Genomic DNA, 6,755 nt, shown 5'->3' on the forward strand with positions numbered 1-6,755 from the left:
CTACTAGTGTCATCACTATTGTCATAAAGTGTATCTTAAGTGTCACACCTAGTCGAAGGGAGTCAATTGTACATTCTTAAAGGGAAGTTATGATGCATTCTCTTGCTCTAATGTGTCCAATTCATTATAAGGAAATACATTAGAAATGTTCCCTAAGTATTGAGCACTATCATATAAGTGTTGTCACTATCGTCGTAAAGTGTACCCAAGTGTCGCACTTAGAGGAGTTTGTTGTATTGTCGTCGCATTGAGGGGATCATGATTGTTCTTGTGTACTGAGTGTTCAATGTTGTGTCACCAATTGTTCTTGGTGCGCATGATCATTGATCCCACACTTAGTCAAATTTTGGAAAATTCTTGCCCGACCAACCTTGACCTCACTCAGCCTCCTTGAACTATGAATTGCATAGTAGCAAGCCATAAGCTAATTCCTTGCCTCCTAGAACTACGCAATCCATAGTTTCTGCCTCCAAGGATTGTGCATTGTGCACTCACAATGCTCAAGGATTACCTCCCTTCCCTCATAAAATGTGCAATCCTGCCACCCAACTAGTTTCTTCTTGCGCATTGTGTTGTCTTAATCATCAAGATACTTCCCTGTCCTTGAACTGTGCAATTGCACAATCCCCTGACCATTCTCCCTCCAAAACTTAGCAATGTGTAGTCTCATTGCTCAACCCTGGCCCCTTGACCTCCACAACTACGTATTTCATCCTCCTTGTTAGATTCATTTTCCGCATTGTGTAGCAGAAAGTCTCAAGTTGTCATCTTGCCTCCTTAAGTTGGGTAATTGCGTAATCCCTAGGTCTCTCTCTCTCTCTCTCTCTCTCTCTCTCTCTCTCTCTCTCTCTCTCTCTCTCTCTCTCTCTCTCTCTCTCTCTCTCTCTCTCTCGTACTATGAATTGGGTAACTTCAAGGCTCAATACTTCCTTACTAAGCTCCTCAACTACACAGTCATCTTTCCCAAGCCTCAAGAACTGCCCAATGCACAGTCTCAAGATTTAGTCCATCACTCCTAGCCCCTAAAATTGTGCACTATACAATCCACGAGTCTCCCTCCCTGTCCAGTTCCCAGTCCCAACTCAATTTTTCATTTTCATGAAGCAATTTAGGCTAGGATATTTCCAAACTAATTTGTTATTTTCATGAGTGGATTCCACTTGCAAGTACTACATCTTGACATTATAGGATGATGCTCGAAGAAGAAGAGAATCAGATCATACGAGAAGACACTTGTGAATCTAAAACCATGGAGAAGTCATTGAGAAAGAAGATGAAGGGGGAATAGCTTACCATAAAAGATCAAAGATCTATATCACATGAAGACTCCATTTCAATCTGCCCCTTGGAGGATGAAGATGAAATAAATGCAAGATCCATCATGAAGATGCAAAGAAAGTAGCAAAAGGAGAAACTTCGCAATGTCACATCATCATGAATTTCCATGTCATCATTGACAATAATCATCTCAAGAGTCACATGTGTCATAATATATTTCCACATCATTTGTGAATTGTAATTGTGCAATTTCCCAAAATGAGAATATGTAAATATGTGGAAGACCAAGGGTCCCACATGGAATATGAAGAGTCACTATTGAGTTCTAAAGTCATATAAAATCTCAAAGGTCATGTAATAATTCAAAAATTCATTTTAGAAGCTCAAGATTCATGAGGGAGGTCAAGAGTCACCTCATTTGTTATAAATATGCACTCATAACACAAGAAAAAGGAATTTTGGGACTTGAACTTTCCACCTTGGATTCTCTAGAATTGGCATAGGAGAGAAGATATTTCGTTGGAGGAGAAAGTGGTGACTTAATTTTCCACTATTGGGGCTAGTGTGGAATAAATGTACTTGTATGTCTTGGTACTTCCACTTAATATAGGAAGCTCAATGAGCCAACACATTTTCATGCATGTATCGTTAAGATAGTAAGACTATTCTTTATATGTTTGTAGTATATGTGTTGTTCGCATGTACTAAGGATATTGAACTATTTCAGTGTCTTTGGTACTTATCTTGTTGAATGTGTGTTGTATTTGGTTTTATGATTGTGGTTGTCTTGTGAACTACTTTTCAAGTTAACTAATGATACTCTTATAATCTTTTGTATGTCTTTTAGAATAGTTCTATTACTTCTATTCTAGAGGCTCGCTGTCTTTTTCAAAGAATGTTGTATAACCTCTTATGTTAATAATGCCAGCTAAGGAAAATACCTAAGGACAATGGCAACCAAACGTATTTCTGGTTTGGGTTCCTACTCCAAACAATGTGAGGTCTAATTGGGATTTCACATTGAGGAGAACCCCTTGGTTGACAAATTTCTAGCATCGTCAATAGTTTGCGCTAGAAGGAGGGCCATATGACATTCTATGCATGTTGATTCTATTTTGAATCTCTCATTTTAAATGGCTCTTTCCTAAATCATAATCCCAAAATGATTTTCTAACCTATCTCCTGGTAAAATTTTCATCTCCACAGTGAAGTTTGATGACTTTTCTTAGTTCAGATTTGATGGCGAGGGTTGTTGGGCATGGAATCCCCCCAAGGCATGTTTTGGGGCTTAAAGCCCAAGTTTTGACCAAATCCTTTTGTAAAAGCTCCGCGAATTGTGGGCGCGGAGCGTGAAATCATAATAGAGTCATAGGGTTGTCCACCCTAGTTTTTGTAATGTAATGTTGGCTGGATAGACCTACGAGCAAGGCTCTAAGTATAGAATAGGGAGAAAAGGAATAAGGGCATGAGAAGTCTAAGTGATTGAATAAAAGTGTAAAGTGTGTCTTTGGGTCGTAGAGTAGGGGAAGGCTCTACAGCTGAGTGCGCAGACCCCTGCAGCTGAGTGCGCAGGGCAGGTCGAGTCTGTAACCGTTGGAAGAATCAATAAAGAGAAGTTTACCATATTTCTGTGCATATTTTCCTGTTTTAATATATGATTGGGTATAATTTTCAAGTATATTGTTTATTTGTTGTGCGAACTTATATGAATGTTTGGTATAAATAATTATAACATAAGACATCCAAGTATGCGGAGGTAATTAACTGGTATAGGAAGATAAGTAAGATCTCGGATAATAGCACAGAGCGCAGCTCTAGCAATGCGGAAACTCCACAACCCCTGGTTAGGGCTGCGCAAAAGCAGTGTATTAGGGCATGAGGAACAGGGAAGTGCGCGAAGTAACCTGCGCGCAGGGACAAACACTGGGACCAGTCAAACCTCTCAAACATCTCAAGGGTGTGGAAACTTGGTTCTAACACCCTTCAATACTACTTCGGGTGAGACCTCAATCCGAACTCCTCGAACTATTGCCAAAAGGGCCAGTAGTACAGGGATTTGTTTAGCTAATTAACTCCAAACCTGGGTCAGGCCCCAATAAGCCAAAGAGATGTCTGATGTCTGATGTTGGACAAAGAAAGGAATTTAAGATTGGTTGGACAGGAATATTCATGAATTCGCGACGCAGGAAAACAGGAATCCACGACTAACAAAGGAAGAGTGGTTATACTGCTACTTATATATAGAGATCCACAAAATTTTCTTCGCATCCCTCCCCGCTGAGTTATATAAGTGGATAGCGAAGCTAGCAAATAGGCAAGGAAGGTGTAAAGACAGACCTATTGTGTGGGCTCCAGAATTGGTGCGCAGACTGGAAGTGTCGGAAGATAAGATCGTGCACATTGTCGATCACTGGCTCGATTGAATCATAGGAGGATTCATCACCGAATTCATGGTAGATACTTCAGTCAGTTATAGCGAGGCAGAACGATGCTTCCTCAAAGGACCGCGAGGTAAGTACGTTAAATCTTTGAACACTTGGATTAAAATGCTACTGTGTGAAAAATGGGTTATGCGAATAAATTGATGTTTGGGGCTACGCGAAGTGGGAGAATCTACAGAAACAAAGGTAGCACAGAACTAGAAACTAGCCCCTTGATTTCACCTCCACGAGGGGCGAAGAAGAGCTCGCAAAGGTCTCACCAAGAAGTGCAATCAATCTAATAAGGCAGAGAATTCTGTGCATACCACCCCCACCCACACCACCACCAGTTTCACCATCTTCACCCCCATCTTCACCCATACCACCTCCGCCACCACCACGAAGCAGTATGGCAAGCATGATAAAGCTACCAGTGTTCAAGGGAGTAGGGAATGAAGATCTGGACCAGTTTTGGTTCGTGATAAAAGTTGTATGGGAAGCACAGGGAGTCATAGATGACAATATAAATAAGGCAACGTTGTTCAGCGCTTTCTATGATCGCGCGTTGACCTGGTACATTAAGCATTCCAATGACAATCCGAATGCGAGGATCGCGGATATCCAAGTTGCACTAAACAAAGAATTTAGCAGGCCAAAGTCAGAGGCACAGTCGATCATTGGGTTCAAGGAAATCACAATGCTACCAAGTCCCTATGGGAGTTGGATCAAAGACTGAAGTGCACAATTCGCGAAGCGAACATGACATTAATAGATGGGCAACACCACGAATGGTTTGTAGCATCGTTAACACTGCATCTATGGAACACGTTGTCACAACAAAGGCTAAGAACTTAGGCCGAGGCCTTGGAGGTCGCAATGAGATTGCACAAGACCCCGATACAAGATCCCAACCTGGTATTTTAGCAGATTCACGTGCAGTTGAAAAACTTGTGCCTTGAGATGCAAATTTTGAAACAAGACAGGACAACCCGCCTAGAGATGCGCGATGAGGTATGGTGCGTAAAATGCAAGGGCCAGGGACACGACAAGGACCACTGCCCGGTGTTCACGAATTACCTTGCAGGAGGAGGGAAATGTCATTAATACCATAGGCACAAGCAGGACCGAGCGCAGTGCCTGCACTATGGTGCGTGATTTATCAGATAGGAGGAAAGCATGTTATAGATAGCTGCCATCTATTACCAAAGTATACGCAGAATTCACAGTAGTTGTTCTGTAAGTTATGTAGGTTAGTGAGACATGATGAGCGCACCTGTAGAAGTTATGAGTTGATGATGCATCGAACTCCTACTTACAGATTTCAGGCCAAAACACAGCCCCTTGATCAAAACGCAGGAATGGCGCGCACCAGATTTCAGGGGTGCGGACAAGGTCAAGGTGGAGGGGGACCAGGAAGAGGTTGTGGACAACTGATATGTTACAATTGCGGAGGGCCAGGGCATTATGCCTGTGATTGTACGAATCCAACGCGAACATCATGCTTGTATTGTATGTTGTTTGATTATGAAACAAAGGATTGTCCCACACTAATAGCGAGGTTGCGCGATAAAGGAGCACTCCAACCTCCCCCAACTCAGAACCTACAAATGATGATGTCTAAGCTGCGCGAGGAAGACCCTAATGTAAATATCGTGCTCCGGAGTGGAATTATGAAAGGGGATGACAAAGAAAAGCAGCCTGAAGAAAGTACCTGGGTTTGCAAGGCTCCAACGAAGGAACCAAAATTTGATTTGGAGCGTGCTAAGGAGACCTTCATGGAAGCTAAGAGGAGCTTCGTTGATGCCTCCACTTCAGGATGTAAAGACAGACTGGAGCTGGAAATGGACCCATCGATGCTCCCTACGTTCTTAGAGACATGCATGAAGCTGCTGCACGACAATAAGGTCATAAAGGGGCTACAAGAACTCATAACTAGATGCACTGGGACCGCGCCAGGAGAACCGCGTGGTCTGGAAGCTCAGGAAGCACACAACCTGAACAAGAAGGGAGATGAGATTGACCACGCAGATTGGGGAATATGAGATGGACCAAGTGGTTATGGATCTTGGATCAGACGCAAACATCCTGCCAAAGCAGACATGGGAGCGCATGGGCAGGCCTATGCGGCAATGGTCTCCTATCCAACTGCGAATGAAGAACCAAAAAAAGATCCTAACTATGGGAAGATTGGAGGGAATCAAAGTAGATATCGAAGGAGCAAGTGCGCTAGCAGATTTTGAAGTGATACAAATTGTTGATGACAACAATCCCTACCCCGTGCTATTGGGAATAGATTGGGCCACTGACATGAATGGAGTGATAAATCTGAAGAAGCGCAAGATGATCTTTGAGAAAAAATCTCTACGCGTAGTGGTACCTTTAGACCCTGCAAAAGGATCGCGCTACATGGAGCCAGTGCACGACTACAACAGCGATGATGATCTGGACTGCATCTACAAGATAATCGCGTGGGAGCAAGACTAGGTAAATCCAACCGCGGATGGCCGAATCTCATGGGAGCATGAAAGCTCTTGCACATCAGATTCTGACAAGGAGATAGAACAATGGCAAAACCGGTTACACGAGGTAACCACGCTCAACTGTAACATGATGACGAGATCATTGTGTTGCGTAGAAACAGAGGTAAGAGATCTACCTACGTATGATGGGTTAAGCGAGGTGGATGACTTCCTAAAAATATTTGAAAGAGAAGTGTCGAAACAACAGTGCTTCGTTGCTCTGAAATGGGTACTACGAGCTACACCCGCAGGATGGTGGGGTATGCACCAAGGAAGTTCTGAGGACTGGCGCGACTGCAGAAGAATGAGGCACACACATTTTGGGAAGCCTCCAATGCGATTAATAGACAATATTGTCGAGATGAAGTGACCCGCGCACCCACCTATCCAGGTGGATACAGGCATAGGGTGTGAAACCTGCACGAATGCACACAGTCCTCACGGTAGGAGACACGATCAATAAGCCAGTGCGAGCAAGGCAATGGCGCGAACGACCCCTCCGGTTGGGACCACGAAGTATGGAAAGACCAAGTGCGCA

The sequence above is a fragment of the Pinus tabuliformis genome, chromosome 9, assembly GCF_031772625.1.
Source record: "Pinus tabuliformis cultivar Carrire ecotype Pingquan chromosome 9, CPIR1, whole genome shotgun sequence".
Taxonomy (NCBI): Eukaryota; Viridiplantae; Streptophyta; class Pinopsida; order Pinales; family Pinaceae; genus Pinus; species Pinus tabuliformis.